At 38.6% G+C, this 20,556-nt stretch overlaps 1 pseudogene; it reads right to left on the bottom strand.

Annotated features, from left to right (window-relative positions):
* Nucleotides 1-18,528: 18,528 nt before the first annotated feature.
* LOC132280936 (uncharacterized acetyltransferase At3g50280-like) lies at nucleotides 18,529-19,424 on the bottom strand (annotated as a pseudogene).
* Between the last annotated feature and the right edge of the window lie 1,132 nt (nucleotides 19,425-20,556).

Here is a 20,556-nt window from a genome sequence, read left to right as displayed (position 1 = left end):
TCTCTTCTCTAGATAAAAGTTCACCTGATTTCTTGCACAATTATCAAGCAAAATTACCAGTCAAATTTTAATATAAAAAATATATAAACTCCCCCTGAATTGATTATTCATATATATCTCTCCCCCTTTTTAGAACAAATTGACAAAGAGAAACAATGATAGAGAAAACAAAATATCAGTTTATTAAGATGAAACAAGTCATTAAGATCAAAAAGAAATTCCAAAATAATAACAATGTCATCTTAAGAACAAAAATATGATACATATGACTATATGAATATGTTAACACAAACCATAAGCAAAATAAAATCCAAAAGATAACTGATAGATAATCAATCATCAAGATCATTTCTAACAAAAGAAACAGTAGTAGTCATAACATCATCATCATCACTCCCATTTTGCTCATCATCATCCTCATCTCTCATAGATGTCTCTGGAGGTGCAGCTTTATAGACATCTTCTATAAAACCACCAGCCTGTTGTGTCCTAAGCATCTTCACCTCTACCTGGAGATCTCGTACCTCATCTATGATCCTTTTAAACATGGCATTTTGATTCTGAATCAGTGATAAGAACATCAAGTCAGCATCATCTCTGGAGAAATTCCCTTTTAAGAAAAATAACTTATTAGAATCCAGAATTTGAGAAAATGTTTCATTTGAGTATCTCTGTGCCTTCTAAACATTCTCCCTAACAGTCTTAGACTTGTTGAGAGTACAGAGATCCAACTCAGTATGATGTTCTAATGATAAGCTTTGGGAGGAATCATAATTCTATTATTCCTATAGAATCTAATAATCACCATAGGAAAAGGAGAAGAATTCCTTCAAGAATTTTTCTTATAATGAGCTATCATTAATCTCACAATAGATAACACAATATGAATCTGTGTTCCTATTGCAAGAAGATATAGGACTTGAGCTCGTTCTATAATGACTTCATCTTTCTTCCCAAAATATCCCAGGTTAGCCATGGCAAACAAGTTAAAGAATGTCGCTTCTTCTGTAAGATAACGAGATGGAACATAATGATTATACCTTAGAGATCTCAGTACACAGAGAGTGTCATGAATTTCTGGTGATTTTGGACCCGGACCTTCAAGAGGTAAGATATATCCAGTACTGTTAACCCTTTTTGGGACCCAGAATAACGCAAATTTCATCTTCATGGACTAGATAATCAATGCCAAAGATTGATACTTTAAAGTATCCATCATAAACTTTGCAGATATTTGAATAGAAGTAATGAACCATGTCCGGTGAAAAACCTTCTACCATTTGGGTAAAGAAGAGCCAATTGTTCTTCTCAATATGCTCCATAAGTTTCTTTCCCGCACTGTCTTTTAGTTTATTTAAATTGACATTCCTTTCTATCTTGATAAACCCGTCCTTGTAGACATTATTGTAAGCTTTCCAAGCAAGTTCATTGTAGAAGTGTTCTTCACTGAACTCTATCTTCCCTGTGGCGAAAATAGAAGGATACCCATTTGGTATCTCACGAGGAGGAGAACTAGACGCTATGGGAGAAGATGGAGCATCCAAAGGAGTGAATGATTCATCGTGACACTCATGAATGACAATGCAAGTTCTAGCACGCTTTGGTGGTTTAGGAGTTACAATTCCTTTGCCTTTAGCTTCTTTAGAGAATCTTAGAGCCATTTGATCTTCGAAAAAATTTAATTTGAGACTTCAAAACTCTTTCAGGAATTTTGTCGAACACTTGGTGTGCAACCCTAAAAATGTTCTTCACAAACCTTGATTTTAATCCTTTAAAACCCCAAAATCAATCAACAATGCACACGGAGTTCACAAACAACAATCACAAGCTTCAATCTCCTTCCCAAAAAATCATTCAACATAAAAATCAACTAATCCTCTAATTTTTCAATCCTAAACTCCAATTTCAAACTTCAACCTCCAAATATTTTCAATAATGTCAATTTGATGTAATAATGATCACTAACATGAGATTTAGAAGTGTATTATGATGATTATCTCAATTAATAACCACAGATGATGTAATTTGTGTAAATGAGATGATGGGAGCAAAATGGGGAGAGAGGAGAGGCAAAACGCAGCAAATGGTGTGCAAAGCGACCCAACAACACGCACATATGAAGTACATATGTGCCCAGGTACGCCACCGTCAACCAATTCAGGGGGGTGGCACTGGTTTAAGATTGGCATAGGCTATATGAAGAACCTAAATAGTTCTTGAACCGATCCAAGGGAGTGGAGCCGATTTAAGTCTGGCAGATGCAAATTCAAAACTGCCTTGCATTCTTGAACCGGTTCAAGGTCATGGAACCGGTTCAAGTCATCCAAACTCGAATCCTTAGAAACAAGCTTGTTCAAATTCTCACAAATTTCCTTCAATGTTCTCCTTTAATCATTTGAACAACAAAACCAAAAAAAAAAAAAAAAAAAAAAAAACTTCTAAAAATCTAAAGAAAAACAAAATCTTTTGGATTTTAAAAAAATATATTTTTCAATCAATTTTTTTTTTTTTTTTTTTTAAATGAGAGGATCAAACTCATAAATTGCAAGTAAACACATGCTTCAATATTTCTAGAGAATTTATGAATATCCATGAACACACATGCATGACACCAAAAAATGATCAATGATTTTCAAATCTCAGAATGAAATCATAACATCAAATTCAACTTGCAATTTAAAAAAAAAAAAATTTAGAAATTCATCTAGCAAGTTTATGTGTGTGTGTATGAAATCCAATCTCATCAAACTTCAATCAAATTTCATCAAATCATTGTCTAAATCATATGGATCGAAAAACATCAAGATAAAATTGTTTTTGACCAAATTTTCTAAGCAAGACGGCTTTCACTCTAAAGAGCAGACAAGAATTCCCTATTTCAATTTGTCTCCACCTTTCTTTTTACTGAAATAACTCCAGTTCAAAGTCTAATAAGAGCTTTCGACCCAAACTCAATAGATAGCATTTTCCTCAACAAACAGCAAATTTCATTTTTTATTTCATGTTAAAAATTTTCATTTTTTTTTATTTTCATGCTCATATATATATATATATATATATATATATATATTAACAGTAACCATTTTAGCTTTTATAAGCAATATAACCTAGTCAACATAATGATTTTCAATTAATTTTCTCAGAGATGGACTAGTGCACAAACAAAAATATGAACTCGAGAGATTCAAATATAAAATTCACATAATCAATACAAATTGTTTTTCATTGTACATATAGATTCTAAACCAAGAATATATTTTTATCAAATCATCACGTGTCCATATTTGCATTCATATATAGATCATAAATTCAACTGAAAGAATTTTTCACACATATCAACAAGAAAAAAAAATAATCAATTTTTCCTCAAGACCAAAACCAAACCCTAAATACTCAAAAAGTGATCCAATGGCAACAAATTTTCAATCAACATCTTCCACGATCACTCAACCATCCTAGAACTCCTCTTTCTTGATCCACACAGTCTTCACTTTCAATTTATAAGAATATTTTTTAGATTTGACTCCCTTCTTAGGCAAATTTCTAACCTTAGAATTTTTTGGTGATACAAAATTATGATTCTTCTTAGTATGCACATTTTTCAAGACATGAGACTCATGAGAATGAATGTCAAAAAAAAAAAAAATTCTTTTTCTTGTGAAAATAAGAACGTTGGTTATATCCAATTTTACCACAGAAAGTGCAATGCAACATATTAGGCACATAGGACATATTAGCATGTAAAGAATCAACTAAAATAGGATCAGAAACATTTTGATTAATAGGTTTCATGACAAAAACTGTATTACCCTGATTACTTGATGAGCCTTTAACAAATCTTAAGCATGTTTTATCATTCACAATCTTACCAATATTTATCATCTTATTCAATTTGACTTGTCCACAAGCAAAAACAATTAATTTTTCTTGAGATTTAGCCAATTTAAATTCAAAAACATCAACCTTAGATTCCAAAGATTTTTTCCAAGATTTAGATTTACTTACCTCCTCTTGAAGAAAACTTATTCCTTCATTGAGAACAGAGATGATTGAATTGTTTTTGCCATTCTTCCTTTTCTCTTCATCAATTTGTTTTTTTAGCTCATCATTCTCTTCTTTGGCTTGAATAAGTTCTTGTGCTAACTTTTTAATCGCCAATTTAACTTCAACAGTTTCTGCAAATAACTTCTTTAACTTTTCTTCATCAATCTCATCCTCTTGAACCTATTCATCACGAAATTCACTGTTTTCATCATCTGAAATGTCATAATCAGATAAAGTAACAATATGAGGACATTTATCAAGAAAATGAACAAAATAAAAATCATTGCAATCATTATTGGAAGATTCATTATCACTAGAAGTAGAATTCTCATAAAGTTTAGCAATTTTACAATCAGAAATTCTAGCATATATATTCAGATGGAACAACAGAATTAATAGTTACATATAAGGTTTTTCCATTAGAATCACTACACTCAATTTCAAGTGCAGTGAAGGTGAAAGTATCTTTTAAGACTTAAACAACCTTACCATCCACAATTTTTTCCTCAGTTGGAGGTGTAGAACCTGCCTCAACAATAGCCTAGAATTTACCTCCTGAATTTTGCAAATAAGCTCTCATATTTGATTTCCAAAAATATTATTTGTCTCCTTCGAATAAAGGACCACGTTAATTAGATCTACCCTCTTTCAAAACATAAGACATAACGAAAGAATTTTTTGAAAATAATCAAAAACTTCTCACTGGGATCAACTCAATGTGTAGAGATTGGCTCTAAGACCAATTATGAGTTGTGCAGCGGTAAAAATTGTGAAAAGTGTAAGTTTTATCTAGAGAGGATTTAATCACGTGTCTTTCTATTCAATTAGCTTTACTTCAATTAGCAAATAATTAAACAATCATATGTAAAATAAAAGCAAGTAAAGCAAATAAAGTTTGAGAGATGACACTATGATTTTTAGCTAGGAAACCCCAATTGGCATAATAGACCAATCGTTGTGGGACAAATTTCATAGACTGTGCAGTCTAGAGTAAAATGATCCACTATGTTTGAAACAAAGTACAATGAATTTGACTCTGGTTTATACCCTATTGTTCTACCAAAAACCAATTGTTCCTCGTGAGATGTAATGCGTCTATGCAACGATTAATAATAATCAACCCTCTTGCAATAGTACAAATCATTGTAAAATAGGGCTATTGGTTGGGTAAGTCAAACCACTGGGATTGCTAGTTTATGGCAACCAAGGTGTCTAAAATCACTTTTAGAATGATGAAGGGGTATAGAGTTTTGTTTGGGTTGTCACTAAAATTAGGAATTGAAAAATGCATAAAACAATAATGTGCTAGGAAGTAAAGAGATAAAGACAATAAAGAAGGGACTAGGGAAGTGAATCCACTACCTATCAAGAAGCATGCTAGGACATGATTTACTTGGGGAAATAACATATATATATGACAATGGAATGCAACAATACAAAATTGCTATATTACCTTCAAGAAATTTATGAAATCAATAGGCAAGAATAACCTATCAAAGCATTACATGTTTTGGTTACCTAAACTAGATGTAACCTTAGACATGCTCATTAAGCCAAAGATTATCAAGCCCTTAATCTCATAATAAAAGCACATGAAATAAAAATCAAGAATAATCTATCAAAGGAAGGCCCTAAGCAATAGATATTCAAACTTCCTAAATATCATGCCAATAAAAACACTTCCATGAACTCATCTCCATTGTCACTATGAAATGTAGCAATATAATCATGAGAGAAAACAATCTAAGATAAGATATTTAACTTAAAATGATCATTTATAGACATTGAAGTTCATTACATCATGTAAGGTGCTCTGGCTCATGGAAAAACCATATATATACCTTATACCCCAAAATTAAATTAAAACTAAGCAATGTTTACAAAATAGGGCTTCATCACCTCCTTAGATAGGGAGTTAGTTACCCATGGATACAAGGAATGAAAAAGAAGAAGAAGAAGCTTCCATCTCCATTTTTGCACCTAAGGCTTCAAGAACACACCAAACCCTCCAAACTCACTATTTCTCTCTCTAACTTAGCACAAATGTGAGATGCCACCAAAAATACCAGCTTCCAACCTCTTATCTAGGCAAAATCCTCCCTCCAACCACTCAATTTCGAGCTCCAACTACCCTAGAAGCCATAGGACCACAGAAATTGCTTAGGAGACAAAATGCAGCTTGAAATTAGGAGCAGGTGATCTACATTTTGCAGATCGGCGGGGGCCCGTAGGGCGCTAGCGGGCGCCCGCAGGTCCTTAGAATCCGAGGGAGCACACTGGGGTGTTTGGCGGGCGCCCGCGGCGCTGCGGCGGGCACCCGCGAGACACTACGGGGCCCCGCGGATGACAAGAGGCTACTGGCCCTTTTGGCGGGCGCCCGTGGTTGCTTGCCTTCCATACATTCAACTCCTTTCTTGAACCACTTAAGATTGGTCTGTCGATGCGATCTTTGATCTGAGCACTATGCTGTAAACTTCACACATATGATGACTCAAGAAGCTTGGCCCAAAAGACAGTCCCCAGCAATGGCATACTTTGATTCTTCAAGAGTTTTTCAAAACCGTTCCTTAAACCCTATTCGGGGGAACCAACCTGAAAATAAAAGAAAATAAACAAATAAAGCTAAACTATACATTATGATCAACTAATGGACTTAACTAATGTAAATAAGGGCGCTTGAATATGCAATATTCGGCGCTTATCACACCCCCAAACTTATGAAATATAGAACCTAACAAAAATGACAGCATATGAAATGCTGACAACATGCGTCAATCATGAAGTGCAAAAATACCTACAAAGCTCAAATATAACTTGGAAAAACAGAAAATTGGAGACAGATTCATTAAGCAGACTACCTTGCATATATGAAGCCTTGATAAACAAAATGGCAAAACACATTTCAACTTTTATGCATTAATCATCATAGTCTATATAAACACTTCAATTGTCATTTCTTGAATAAAAATGAACTCTAACTTCAGTGAAAGTGAACCGGATTCCCAATATGCGACTTTTACCCTCTTTTTCCAATCACAGGAACACAAGCCTTTAAATCATTGAATTTCCTTCTAAATGAGGTCTCTAAGGCATGACTTTATTCACAATACAACTTTTGTTGGTTACTAAAAATTTATTATATAACTCAGAATGATACATATTATGGTCATGCAATGCCGAAGTCCTTTAAGCTTTCTAACCACTCCATGTAGCAAGTGTTAGGCCAACAACTCCCAAACCGGATGGCTTTAGGGTGCTAAGTGTAGAAACACTCCTAAGGCTTAAAAACTCGAATTGGCAAGGTTACGAACTCCAACGAACTATATTTATTTATTTATCTTTGTGTGAATGACTGTGCAATGTCTAAGTCCCTTAAGCTTTCTAACCAACCCATGTAGCAAGTGTTAGGCCAACAACTCCTAAACCGGATGGCTTTAGGGTGTTAAGTGTAGAGACACTCCTAGGGCTTAATAACTCGAGTTGGAAATGTTACAAACTCAAACTGGCCATTGTCATTAATTACTCTCTTTTTTTTTTTCTTTTTTCTTTTTTTTTAAACTCAAAATGTGCCAAAGATATCCATTCATTAGAGTCATCACCTCAAATCGGCTGAGTCATGGTCAAGGTTAATTGGGTTGCATACCTCACAATTAGGTTCCCGGTGTGCATCTGTGCAATATGAAGCATAGAAGAGTATGAAATCCAATGAAAATCTAATTGAAGCATTTATACAAACCAATATGAATCAATATGGTCGTTTCAAATTTTTCTTTATTTTCAAAATTATCATTTGCCTCTATACACAAAGTCTTAAACACATGTTTCAATCTCTAACAGGTTCCATGATTACATTATCATTGCTTCCAACAAAATGATTTTATTAACTTACATGCGTCAAGTTACAGTCATGCAAGCAAAAATGTTATCTCAAAAATGTAACAATGCACCCCTAAACTTAAATGTCACATTGTCCTCAATGTGAGAAGACAAAGAATGAAAATGAATGAAAGAGAGGGTACATAGAACAATAATACCAAGGGAAAGAGGAAATTCAATGGCGCGGCAAAAATAAGCCACCTCGTGAATTCCATTAGCATGCCCCCAAACTTGGTTTCAAAAACCTGTCAAAAACATCTACACATAGCAAGTATCATATGAATCCAAAAATGAATATAAATAACTGCAATTTATGTATCTAAAAACTAATATCCATGCAAAGTAGAAAAAGTGGTGCAGTTATAAGTTCAAAATAAGAACAGGAAAGCAAATGCCAAACGCGGCCCCAAAAGAAGTCTAAAAAGTACTACTGAAAAGGGAAATAAAAACTAGAATCATAAAGTCACTCCATCATTGGAGTGGAGGAGGAACCGCCAGGCGTGCCGGGTGCACGGTCAATCAATGTCTGGAGCATGCCTTTCAAAACCTGCTGACTCTCCTGAGTCGCCTTAACGGTGCTCTCTATGCTTTTGAGGCGCATGTGAAACGCATCAAGGCGAGCACTGAGATTATAATAATGAGCTTGAGTCATGACAAGCGGCGGCAACACAACAGGGGCAGTCGGAGTAGTGGGGGCATCATGAACAGGGGGAGCAGGAGAACAGGAGGAGCATGAGCCATAGGGGGAGCCGGCGCACCCCAATCAAATGCATCCCCAATGCGGGCCTAATGGGACATCTTAAGCTGGGCAGTGCTCGAGTTCCAGACAAGGGTGAAATCAAACACGTCCTTCTTTTTCTCCTCATGGCGCGGGGGCCTAAACCATGCATTCTTGAGCAGCCGGGTGACAAGATATGGAAATGGAAATGCCCAAGTGATGGCGCTGCTCGACCTGACCAAAATTAATTCATTGTAAATCTTAAGGATTTGGTCCCAGACAAGCTATGGGACACAAAACCAATGCTCCTTTTCAGCGGCATAGAGGGCTTGCCAAAAAGGACGTTTTTGGCCAGGACTGAGTCCAAAAACCACAGTCGGCATGGCAAGAAGGATTTATTAGTGCTTATGGTTCGATTGCCGGTGTATTAATTATGGCAAATCTCCCCTACAATGTCCGACAATGACAACTGAGTTGGAGCTTCAACATAAAGGGGTAGGCCTGCATCATCCATTGGCAATGCCAGTGGGCAAGCTAAAGCCGCAGCAAGATCATCGAGGTTAAATTCGAAAGCCTCGCCATCAATGGTGGTTTTGATGATGTCTGACTCCGCATAGGAATAGAACAAGTTTGAGTAAAACTGGCGGACCACACGCGAATGGTATGCACTAGCACGTGGCTTAAAAAGAGATGTGAGGCTACGCTCCCTCAACTCACGAACTGCCCATACCGTCTCTGGATTATTTTTGAAACCATATTCGATGTCGAATCTGGCTTCGATTTTGATTGGCCAATCAGTACAATTTGGCGTGGGAGGCACATTAGAAGGCCCCTCGGATGAGTAAGCATGCTTTGAAGATGGTTTGGGCGTCATTGGAATGAAAAAGCTGGTTTTGGAATTTCGACGAACACCTGGCGTGCACAGAAATAGGGAAGAGAGGCAAAATGATGTTAGAATGAGAAAATCCCAAAATTTGAACCTGCAAATGACATGCAATCATCACCCAACAATCACCAATCCTCCAATGATAGAATCCCAACCTCCATGGATCAAGAATTCAGAGAAAAAGAGTGTAGAGGAAGCTTACCCAAATCGGGAGAAACAAAAGCCCTTTGTGCTTGATGATGGATGAACTTGAGGGTAAGAGTGAGATGGAATCGGGAAGGATGGACAAAAGAAGGATAGAGTTGGGAATTGTAGAGGAGAGGAAGGATGGAAAGTATGGTGGAAGGGTTTTGGGTTTGGGACGAGGGTTGAGAGAGAGAGGAGGAGTTTTAAACTAAATGGAATGGGCTTTATAAACCCATTTAAAATGGGCAGCGACGGGTAGCGGGCGCCCGCGAGACGGCGTGGGCTCATTGCCCACTTTGGCGGGCGCCCGCGAGGCTGCAGCGGGCGCCCGCAGGGCTACTTCAAATGATACCTTATGCAGCTTATTGCAGCATGCAAGGGCCGGGATGAAATCGAAGGCAACCTAAACATGAACTGAAAGCGCTTGGAGATCCTAGTAAGCGTGTAGAATCGTCGGAACTAGATTAGGTGCTCAAGGTCACAGGCGACAGCCATGAGATCCAAATGCTATTGGAAATTTGGAGAAAACGAGACAAGTGCCTGAATGACCTTGAAGAATTCCAGAAGTGGTACAGCGACCTTTAAATGACGAAGAAAACCAAATGTGACCACGGAATGCAAGATGAGACAATTCCAGAAAAGTGCACATTTTGGTTAAACTTAGCGAATTCCCAAAAAATTCTTGGCAATTGACACTTGGAAGAGGGAAGCTCAGAAGATGGAAGAATTACTTCCTATGAGTGCTAAATTTAACGTCGATAGCTAGACTAACCAAGATCGCACATTAATCCTCGTAAATTGGGCCCGTTAGTAGGATTTTCTCTACTTTACGGATAGAGACTATGCCACCAAGATAAGGTTTAAGCCGTTGGCCATTAACCTTGAAGAGAGATCCATCGGTAGGATTTTGGAGTTCGATTACACCATGGGGAAAGACGGACGTGATGATATATGGACCATCCCACCGTGAGCGAAATTTACCGGGAAAGAGTCTCAATCTAGAATTGAAAAGCCAAACTTTCTGTCCAGGGGCAAAAGACTTGTTGACAATATGCTTGTCATGAAAAGCTTTAGTCTTTGCCTTATAGATTTTAGTGCTTTCATACGCATCATTTCGAATTTCCTCAAGCTCATTAAGTTGCAATTTACGAGTAGAGCCGGCTTGTTTGAGATCAAAGTTGAGCCTTTTTATGGCCCAATAAACACGGTGCTCTAGTTCAACTGGGAGATGACAAGCTTTGCCAATGATAAGTTGATATGGCGACATGCCAATGGGCATTTTATACGTTGTCTGGTAGTCCCAATGTGCATCGTTTAGTCTTAATGACCAATCTTTGCCGTCCGGTCGAACCGTTTTTTTCCAAGATGTGCTTAATCTCTCGATTAGATATTTCCACTTGACCACTCATTTGAGGGTGGTAAGGTGTGGCAACCTTGTGAATAACGGAGTACTTAGAAATAACGGATTTGAGATAACGATTTCGGAAGTGTGATCCGCCGTCACTGTTGAGTGCCCGTGGTGTACCGAAACGACTGAAAATATTTGATTGAATGAAATTGACCACAACTTTATGATCATTGGTCTTGGTAGCCTCGGCCTCAACCCATTTAGACACATAATCCACCGCTATAAGAATATACTCATAGCCATAAGAAGATAAAAATGGTCACATGAAGTCAATACCCCACACATCGAAGATTTCTATGATTAAGATAGGAGTGAGGGGCATCATGTCTCTTCTAGACATGGAGCCGAGCTTTTGGCACCGCTCACAAGATTTACAGAAGTTGTAAGCATCCCGAAACAAGGAAGGCCAATAGAATCCACTTTGAAGGACCTTATCAGCGGTCTTCTTGGCACTGAAGTGACCCCTACAAGCAAGGGTGTGGCAAAAATTTATGATACTTGTGAATTCAATTTCGGGAATGCATCGCCAGATAATTTGATCCGGGTAATACTTGAATAACTCCGGATCTTCCTAAAAGAAATGCTTAACTTGGGAGAAGAACCGGTCTTTCTCTTGTTTGGACCATTGGGATGGAATTTTTCCTACCGCAAGGTAGTTGACAATATCCGTGAACCAAGGAAGACTTGAATGAGAAATCTGAAATAGTTGCTCATCCTGGAAGGAATCGTGAACCGTAGCAAATTTGGAGGATTTCTCAATGAGTAAGCGAGAGAGATGGTCTGCGACAACATTGTCTGTTCCCTTTTTATCCCGAATCTCAATATCAAACTCTTGGAGTAAGAGTATCCATCGGATGAGACGGGGTTTGGTCTCTTTTTTGGCTAGCAAATGCCTTAGAGCGGCATGGTCTAAAAAGACAATGACCTTGGATCCAAGAAGATAAGAACGGAATTTATCCAAGGCGTACACTACAGCTAGCAAGTCCTTTTTAGTGGTGGTGTAATTTAACTGAGCATCAGAGAGAGTCTTGCTAGCATAATAGATAGCATGCGAAAGCTTGTCCACACGCTGGCCCGAAACCATACCTAATGCATAATCGGATGCATCACACATGATCTCAATTGGAAGAGACCAATTAAGCAGTTTTATGATTGGGGCAGATGACAGAAGAGTACGGAGCTTCTTGAAAGCTTCCAAATAGGCTTCATCAAAATTAAAGGGAACATCCTTGGCAAGAAGATTACACAAAGGCTGAGAGATTTTGCTAAAATCTTTGATGAAACGACAATAGGAACCGGCGTGTCCAAGGAAATAGCAGATTTGACCGACATAATTTGGAGGATGAAGGTTAGAGATTAACTCCACTTTGGCATTGTCAACCTTGATTCCCCTTTTTGAAATGACATGTCCCAAGACAATGCCCTCTTGGACCATGAAATGACTTTTTTCCCAACTTAGAATCAGATTTGTCTCCTTGCATCTTTAAAGCATAAGGGATAAATTGTGGAGACACGAGTCAAAGGAGGATCCAAAGACGGAAAAATTGTCCATGAACACTTCCAAGAACTTTTCAACCATATCTGAAAATATGGACAGCATACATCTTTGGAACGTGGTCGGTGCATTGCATAGCCCAAAGGGCATGCGTCTATAAGCAAATGTTCCAAAGAGACATGTGAATGTGGTCTTTTCTTAATCTTGGGGATCAATTGCCACTTAGTTATAGCCGGAATAACCATCAAGGAAACAATAGTAGCTTTGGCCAGCTAACTGCTCTAGGATTTGATTAATGAATGGAAGTGGGAAATGATCCTTCCTAGTGGTAGAATTTAGTTTCCGGTAGTCGATGCACACATGCCACCCGATGGTGGTGCATTGTGGCATAAGCTCTCGCACTGAATTTTCAACAACAATGAGGCCGGATTTCTTGGGAACAACTTAAGTGGGATTTACCTACTTGCTATCAGAGATGGGGTAGATGATTCCCACATCTAGCAATTTGATCACTTCTTTCATGACCACTTCCTTCATATTAGGATTAAACCGGCGCTGCACCTCTCTAGAAGGTTTAGTGTTATCCTCCATATGGATGCGATGCATACAAATAGAAGGGTTGATTCCTTTCAAATCAGCCACTGCCCAGCCAATAGCTTCTTTGTGCTCTTGTAACACCGCTAAAAGGCTATTTTCTTAGTCCTTTAAAAGGTCAGATGCAATGATGACTGGAAAAGTTTGACTTGCACCAAGAAACACATATTTGAGGTGGGCCAGGAGCGGCTTTAGCTCAAGTTGTGGCGGAGATTTCAAGGAAGGGACCGGAGGAGTAGTGGAAAGTTGAGGAAGTGATTCTTTTGGCACATTCCAAGGAGGAAAGTCCCTAATAGCACCAATGTCAAGCAAAGAGTTTACTTCTTGGATGGATTAGTCAATATCAAAGTTTGAGAAGTCAAAGTGAGACATACAAGTTTCCAGAGGATCTTTGCTTAGATTGAAGGGGAGAGATTCTTCGACCACTTCATCTACCACATCGATGAGGAAACAATCATCCTCTTTAGAAGGATGTTGCGTTGCATGAAAAATATGGAGTTTGACTTGCATATTTCCAAAGGCGATATCCATCACCCCGGTTCGGCAATTAATTAAAGCATTAGCAGTAGCTAAGAAAGGTCGACCGAGGATCACGCGAATATGCTTCTTTGGGTCATGGAGGTTCTGTGTCAAGAACCACAAAGTCTATTGGGAAGTAGAATTTGTCCACTTTGATTATGACATCTTCAAGAATGCCTCGTGGGTGCTTGACCGATCTGTCGGCAAGCTGCAAAACCACGGAGGTTGGATTTAGATCTCCCCACCCAAGCTGTAAGTAAACTGAATATGGAATCAAATTTACACTAGCTTCTAAGTCAAGGAGGGCCCTCTCTATCTTGTTATCGCCAATGACACACGAGATAGTTGGGGCACCCGGATCCTTATACTTTGGAGGAGCACTATGTTGAATGATTGCACTCACATTCTCAGTTAATCTTTCCTACTTTGACAAATGATTTTTGGAAGTGCGCTTTTGAGTGCATAAATCCTTGAGAAATTTTACAGAGGGAGGGATTTGCTTAATAGCATCCAAGAGAGGCAAGTTGATCTTTACTTGCTTGAAAACTTCCCACATGTCTTGAATTTTGTAATTTTTGTTCCCAAAATGTGTCGACTCTTGGAGACGTTGAGGAAACGGAGCCTTGGGCTCATAAGGCATCTCCACATTTGGGGTGACAAGCTTGGGATTTTCAGGAGTGAAATTTGGATTAGATGAGCTAGGATTTGAATTTTTGGAAGGGGAAATTTTGTCATCCTTGCTTCCATCAACCTTGTTGTCCACAACTCGCACACTCCTAAGAGTGGTGATTGCTTGGACGTGTTCATGACTCGGCCCACTCGGAGGAGAGGCTTCATCAATCACATGCATCCCTCTAGGATTCTCAAATGATTGAGCAGGAAGTTTACCCTTGTCTGAAGAAGTTGGTTCATGGAGTTAGCTATTTGCCCCACTTGATTTTCAAGTTTAGATATAGACTGAGTATGAGAATGAACCATTTGGAGAGTGGGCTACAATGATGTCAAGAGTTGCTTGTTGGAATCCATCATCTGCTTGTTTAAGGATTCCATCATTTGCTTATTTGCAGCCAGAATCTCGTCAGTTAGAAACATAGGGGGTTGAGTAGAGACATTTGGATTATAAGGTAGACGGTAGCTTGAAGAGACCTGAAATTGCCTATTTTGAAATTGAGAAGAGGGCTGATTTTGATGCCCTTGATTTTGAAATTGCAAATTTTATGGGGCTTGTTGCCTCCGAGAAATTCGGATGATCTCTCCACCCCGGATTGTAAGTATTAAAGTAAGGATTGTTTTCGGGCCTTGAAAACATTCCATTTGCTTGCTCTTGATTGGGACTAGGAAATTGCTCTAGTGTGGGGAAATCTTCTGAGAGATAGAATGGACTAGTACATGATGAACACACTGTACTTGCAGAATTTTGAGACAAGGAAGGAGAGAGATGTGGTGCCATCAATTGATAGAATTTGTGAGTTATGGCATCCACTTGAGAGGATTCTTCCCTCATGGTTTTTGGTTGACAAGGATTGGTGTTCTTTGCATTGGTTGAGGTCGGAGCCCTACGAGAATTATGTTATAATGAATTTTCACTCAAATTCTCAAGTAAGGTCCAACCCTTATCCGCATTCTTAGACATGAACATCCCTCCACATGAGGAGTTAACCATGAGTCTATGTGGTTCGGTCAAACCATCATAGAAAGCTTGCACTAATTCTCATTTTGGAATTAGATGGTGCGGACATTTCCTAAGGAGGTCTCGTAGTCTTTCCTAAGTCTCATGGAGTAGTTCTTCATCAATTTGAGAGAAGCTAAGAATGGAACGCCTCATTTGGTTGGTTTTACCCACCGGATAGTATTTCTTTAGAAATTCTTGCTACAATTGAGCCCATGAAATGATGGAATTTGCAGCAAGGGAGTTTAACCAATACTTTGCCCTATCTTTTAAGGAAAATGGAAATAAATGCATATGAAGTGCATTCTCAGGGAAACCTCTCATCTTGATAGTAGAGCAAATTTCAAGGAACTCATCAGGATGCTTATAGGGATCTTCATTATCAAAGCCATGAAAGGATGGAAGCATTTGAATTGTGCTAGATTTGATTTCATATTGGGCGGCCTCAATGTTTGGCATCACTATGCAAGAGGGAGAAGCATAAGTGGTAGGGATGAAGTGGTCTCGCACCTAAGGCTTCAAGAACACACCAAACCCTCCAAACTCACTATTTCTCTCTCTAACTTAGCACAAATGTGAGATGCCCCCAAAAATACAAGCTTCCAACCTCTTATCTAGGCAAAATCCTCCCTCCAACCACTCAATTTCGAGCTCCAACTGCCCTAGAAGCCATAGGACCACAGAAATTGCTTAGGGGACAAAATTCAGCTTGAAATCAGGAGTAGGTGATCTATTTTCTGTAGATCGGTGGGGGCCCGCGGGGCGCTGGTGGGCGCCCACAGGTCCTTAGAATCCGAGGGAGCACACTTGGGTGTTTGGCGAGCGCCCACGACACTACGGCGGGCGCCCGCGAGACACTACGGGGCCTCGCGGATGACAAGAGGCTACTAGCCCTTTTGGCGGGCACCCACGGGGCTGTGGCAGGCGCCCATAGTTGCTTGCCTTCCATACATTCAGCTCCTTTCTTGAACCACTTAAGATTAGTTTGTCGATGCAATCTTCGATCTGAGCACTATACCGCAAACTTCACACATATGATGACTCAAGAAGCTTAGCCCAAAAGACGGTCCCCAGCAACGGCATACTTTGATTCTTCAAGAGTTTGTCAAAACCATTCCTTAAACCCTATTCGGGGGAACCAACCTGAAAGTAGAAGAAAATAAACAAATAAAGCTAAACTATACATTATGATCAACTAATGGACTTAGCTAATGCAAATAAGGGTGTTTGAATATGCAATATTCGGCGCTTATCAAGATGTATGTTAACACTTGCCATTCTTATTTGCTTGTGATATCTTGCAAAGGACGGCGCAAGATATTCAATACATCTTACCCTGATTCCTCTGTCCCTGACAGTCGATTGGGCGAATCATATTCAAAAGATTGACTTTCTTTCGTCTCGCTACTAATTTGTGGTAAGTCTCTTTTACTTCTTTGACCCCTCAGTTTGTAGATGGTTGGCAATCTCCGACTTTACGATGTCCCGTCCAACAGCTCTCGACCTCAGGGTTACACTTGATCTCTATAGAAGGATTGCTGATAGATCAAACAACACTCCTCGAATGCTTTGACCATTTCAAAGTGTGATCGCTTCACCACTTTTCTTCAAAATATGAATTTGATGCAGAAGAAATAGATATGATTTCCCTGATCATTATAGATGCAATATTCAATAGACTTTGAACACGATCAGGAATTGAACAACATCCTAAAATCACTCTTGTGTTTATGTGTGTGTTCAAAAATAAAATCAAAAAAATTAAATTAATTTTCTGAAAAGAAATCTATCAAAAAGGCTTTTAAAGAAATACGAAGTTTTAACGCAAAAAGCCATACAAACCTGGATGAGAAAATTTGTTTATATAGACTTTCAAAAACCTAGATATGCTCAGAAAATAAGTTAATTTCATGCATAGGTCTTTTGGAAAGAAATCTATCAAATAGGAAGTTTAAACAGAACATGAATCAAAGTTATCTAAATCTGCAGAAGACCTTGAACCAATACAAGTTGGCCAATATTGAATTGATTTGAAGTATGAATCTTGAACCGGTTCAACTACATAGAACCGGTTCAAGTTGGCCAAACTTGAACATGCAAAAGGATTAAACACTTTGAAAATTTTAAAAAAAATGCAATTTTAAAAACATACGATGTATGCAAGTGTCCTAACCTTCTAACTCAATTTCCTAAAGTGTTGTTCATACATTTTCGTAGTCTTCAAGCTATTAAACACGAACAACTCTTTAATTCCGCAACCGATCTCGATCTTGAATTTTAAACTTGAAAATACAACTTGATCGGACTTGTTTTGACACCGAAATTAGCTAATTACAAAATATACACATCTCACCGATTTCATAATCCCATGGGTTTCATCTACTTGACTCTGCATGATCATCTGGTACTCGGCCCCGATTTTATTATTAATCATTATGAGTCAACCTTCTTCCGAAGTGGGATTGATTTCCTGTTATTCTGCGTTTCTTTCGTTCAACGGGTCAGGAATAACCTAGTATGCATTGCGTCCTGGTTGCTGACCTAGTGTAACAGTATGTTGAATGGGAGCGATCGGGTGTGGGGCCGGAGGGATAGGCTGCGTGTTTGCCGGTGGTGGTGGTGGTATGTTAATCTGCTAGACAGCTACATGCAGTGCCACGTTCTCTTGTCAGATAGCGTTAATTACTTGTGCTTTGCTATCCAATCGAAGGCATTTAGTTGTTGCTAAAACTCTTCATACATAGCTATCGAAGAGCATTTGCTCCGATATCCATCACAAAATGGTGTCACATGTATTGGATTTTACTTCAAGAAAGGTAAGAAACTATGTCGCTTCCCATAGACTACGCCAAAGTGTAAGTGCATAAAGTTGAAGACTAAGAATAGTCAACTCAATCAATGCAATACACTCAATTAATAAGAAAACGACAATGAAAAATTAGTGAAAACTGCATTAGAGAGTTTGCTCATGAATTTTATTGTGGGTCTTAACCCCTATTTATAATAATTTACAAGCTTAAGTTTAGTTAGGACTTGCATTGCTTGTCCACCAAGTTCTTTCTTTAAGCATATTTGTTTACTTTTACTATTTCGATAAGGCATGCAATGGTGACAACAACCATGAAGCATCATTCTATAAGGCATGCAATGTCTCAGGCAACAAGCAAACTTCAATATCAATGCTCCCTTCTTCTTCCCCCTGAAAAAATGTTACCTGCCCATCAAACTTGTTCACCTCGCCACTTTACACTACCACTGGTGTTCCCCAGTCGAAGTCATTACCATACACATTGAACCGAGGTGAATTGATCATGACCAAAGAGTTACTTGTCACTGAATCCATTGGGTTTTTCACTGAACACCTCAAGTAGTTCCTTATTTCATCATCTGTTTATGAGGTAATTATATTGTTCATTTGCCAAGCAGCCCAACCTTATCCGTGCTCAAGCAGCTCCCCAGTTTTGGTGGTCACCACCTCAAGGTACATTGCGTTTCCAAAATACTCTTGTGGCAATGGTGGGTTCAACCTCGGCCTCACACCAACCGCGAACTTATATTTTGTCTCTTGGTCAGGAAGAACAATATTAGTACTTCTGCAATGTATTATTTATTGCCATAAAAGAGCCACAAGCGCTTGAAGAGATAAGATACGAGTTGTGTACTTCATTTCGGCATTAGCTTTTTTCTTTGAGTCTTGAAATTTTTTATTTGGTAAAATAAAATACCATTTCTTGAAGTTATGTGAGAAAAGTAGTACTAATGAACCCATCATTAAGTTGTTTGTCAGACAAAGGAACAGGGATGAGACAACCAATATCATTAGGAAACCAACGCTCGAGAACAGGAGGCTGCAATATCTTGTCAAAACCACGGGAAATTTCTGACCATGAATTGAAGAAATGCCAAAAAGATGAGCCACACATGATTGATGGTGCAACCGATAAAGAATCCATCGACAAGCTCAGTTACTTGCACTGCAAGTAAGGGCTTAGAGATGTCTTGGTGGTTTGGAACTCCATTCAAAGGGAAAAAGAAGTGCACATTGTGAGATATTAATTATTTTTGGCAATTATCGTAGACATAACAAGTCCAAGTTGAGTTGTAATTTAAGTTACGTGTCCGACAAGTCATCAAGTTTGACAGAGACTACAGAACTGGGAAGGAGTTCAAACTTACCATACTTGAAGAGTTTGTGAAGAAAAGGGTACGGACACCACTTTAGGAAGGAATATGAACATGGTTGGACATTCTACACTTACCATGTTGATCTAAAATTCCTGTAGAATGAAACAAGGCTGAAAGAATTCGACATTCAGGTCTGCTAACCTTGAACCGGTTCAGCTTTCTTGCACCGGTTCAAGATGCTCAAGTTTGAGTCACTGCCAAAATTGAACCGGTTCAGCTTCCTTGAACCGGTTCAAGATGTCCTGTTTGCAATACAACTTCAGTTTCCTTATTTTGAATTATTTCCCAGTTGGTCTAAAATTGTACCAAATCCTATGCGCAAAATTTACCTTTTTTTTAGAGGGATTAGGTCATTCTATACTCTATATAAACCATGTCATATACATTGGTTTAGTCACGGCTTTTATATTATAATTCTGATATTATTCAAAACCTTAGGAAGTTTATTTCTCTCAAAAAATCAAAGTTGATTTTTCTGTTGTCTTCCTAGAACCCACACATATCCACCTAGTGAGTTTAGAATTGTGGTGTTCGAATCCTGATCGTGATCATACAGTCGTATTAACATCGATCAGACGAAGCAGATCTTCTTCTACATCATTCAGACGATTGAAGAACAGAAGTAAACGCAGTCACACTTTAGAAGGGTTGGAGCATTCGCGGAGTGCTGTCTGATCTACCTGCTACTCTTCTACAAATATCAAGTGTAAGCCTAAGGTCAAGTTGTTATTGGACGAGGAGTCGCAAAGCTAGAGGATCATCAGCGGTTGATGTGGTGTAGAACGATTGGGTGTGAGCCAAAGTCAAAGTTCGGTATACTTTGTTTCAAGCATAGTGGATTGGTTTACTTTGGGCTGCACAAGTCCACGAGGTTTTTCCCATAACAGTTGATGTATTTTATCAACTAGAGTTTCCTCGTTAAAATCCTGGTGTTATCTCTAACTTTATACTTTGCGTTATTTTACTACATGCAATT

This window comes from Cornus florida, unplaced genomic scaffold (genome assembly GCF_030987335.1).
Source record: "Cornus florida cultivar Cherokee Brave unplaced genomic scaffold, ASM3098733v1 CherokeeBrave_3.0.0_Hap2_Chr11, whole genome shotgun sequence".
Taxonomy (NCBI): Eukaryota; Viridiplantae; Streptophyta; class Magnoliopsida; order Cornales; family Cornaceae; genus Cornus; species Cornus florida.
The sequence above is the reverse complement of the archived record's forward strand: the minus strand, read 5'-3'. Positions and strand labels throughout refer to the sequence as shown.